Consider the following 1,861-nt stretch of genomic DNA (forward strand, 5'->3'; position numbering starts at 1 on the left):
TTTTTATTTTTATTTTTATTTTTATTTTTATTTTTATTTTTATTTTTTATTTTAATTTTAATTTTATTTTTTATTTTTATTTTATTTTTATTTTTATTTTTATTTTATTTTTCTTTTATTTTTATTTTTATTTTTATTTTTATTTTATTTTTATTTTTTTTTTATTTTATTTTTATTTTTAATTCTCACAGCTTTTTTTTCATTGTCATACCTTATTTATTATTATTTTTAATTCTCACAACTTATTATATTTTTAAATTGTCACAGCTTATTTATTACTTTTTTTTTTAATTGTCATAACTTATTTCATCCCATTATGGAAAGCAAGTCCCTGGAGAGCAGCTCAGGCTGGCTTTGATCCATGATGTTGTTTACTCTTGTTTCACAAACCATTAGAGATGCTCAAGGATGTAAACCAAGAGATCCATCAGGGAAAGCCTCACGAGCCATTTGCTGCAGATGTCCCCGTGTCCTGATGGGCAGGAGGCAGAGTCCTGAGAAAGCCCTTTTTTTGTGCTAATAGAGCTCAGAATCTTAATAAAGTCCTTTTTTTTGGGCCAATAGAGCTCGGATGGAACCTGGAGATCAGCAGGAACCTCACTAAGAGCAGCCCCAAACTCTGCTCTTCAGCTTCTCACCTTTAGGTTGGGATGGGCTTGGTTTGTGAAGCCCACAGAGATCCACGGAATGAGAGCTGGGAATAAACCCTGGGTGGCTGCTGGGACTGGGAACGTGTCCCTGCTCCTGATGGATAAGAGGAAACAGCTTCACATTGTGCCAGGAAAGGTTCAGGTTGGATAACAAGGAAAATTTCTTCATCCAGAGGGTTGCCCAGCCCTGGGGGTTCAAAACAGGAACTGAAGCTGGTTTGACTTGGAGCTTTATTTACTGGGAAGGCAAAATTAATTAGAAAATGATTGTAGAGCAGAGAAAGAAAAATCAGGCATCTGTGGGACTGTGTGGAGACAAATCCCTTCCTGGTAAACACAGGGATCTCATCCCTGGAATTCTCCAAGGCCAGGTTGGACGGGGCTTGGAGCAACCTGGGCTAGTGGAAGGTGTCCCTGCCCATGACTGAGATGATCCTTGATGTCCCTTCCAACCCAAACCATTCCATGAGTCCATGTGCTGGTTTAGATGGGATATGGGGAAGGAATTCTTTCCCGGGAGGGTGGTGATGGGCTGGGATGGAATTCCCAGAGAAGTTGTGGCTGCCCCTGGATCCCTGGAAGTGCCCAAGGCCAGGTTGGAGTGACCTGGGCTGGTGGAAGGTGTCCCTGCCCATGGCAGGGGGTGAAACTCCATGGTCTGTAAGGTCCTTCCAACCCAAACCATTCCAGGATTCCATGATTCTATGAAGTTGAACATCTGGAAACAGGATCAACATCAGGAATCACTTCAACAGAACCATCCAGGGCAGGGGTGGAGCCCCATCCCTGGGGGGATTTCCCAGCCCTGTGCATGTGGCACTTGGGGACATTGGGCAGTGGTGGCCTTGGGAAACGCTTGGACTTGATGGTCTTACAGGTGTTTTTAACCCAACAATTCCATGATCCTGTTCTGTTTTCCATCTGACAGGATGACATCCACTACACCCACCCTTGGGGAAGGACCTGCTCTGCCCCTGGTGCCTCAAAAGGACAATTTCTGTCCCAAATCCACGGCCACAAAGCCCCACCTGGTCACTCAAGTGTTGCCAGTGGATGTATCCACGGGGCTTCTCTTGGTTCCTCCTGGAGAGAAACATCAGACACCAAAAAATCCCAGCAGTGTCTTGTGGCAGCAACATGAGCTGGTTGGAAATATCCCACTCAGTTTGTGGCAGCTGCCAAACGTGGGGGGTTTGAAGCAGGTTTTTTTT

This window comes from Neopelma chrysocephalum, unplaced genomic scaffold (genome assembly GCF_003984885.1).
Source record: "Neopelma chrysocephalum unplaced genomic scaffold, ASM398488v2 Primary Assembly neopelma1_148, whole genome shotgun sequence".
In the NCBI taxonomy this organism is placed as follows: Eukaryota; Metazoa; Chordata; class Aves; order Passeriformes; family Pipridae; genus Neopelma; species Neopelma chrysocephalum.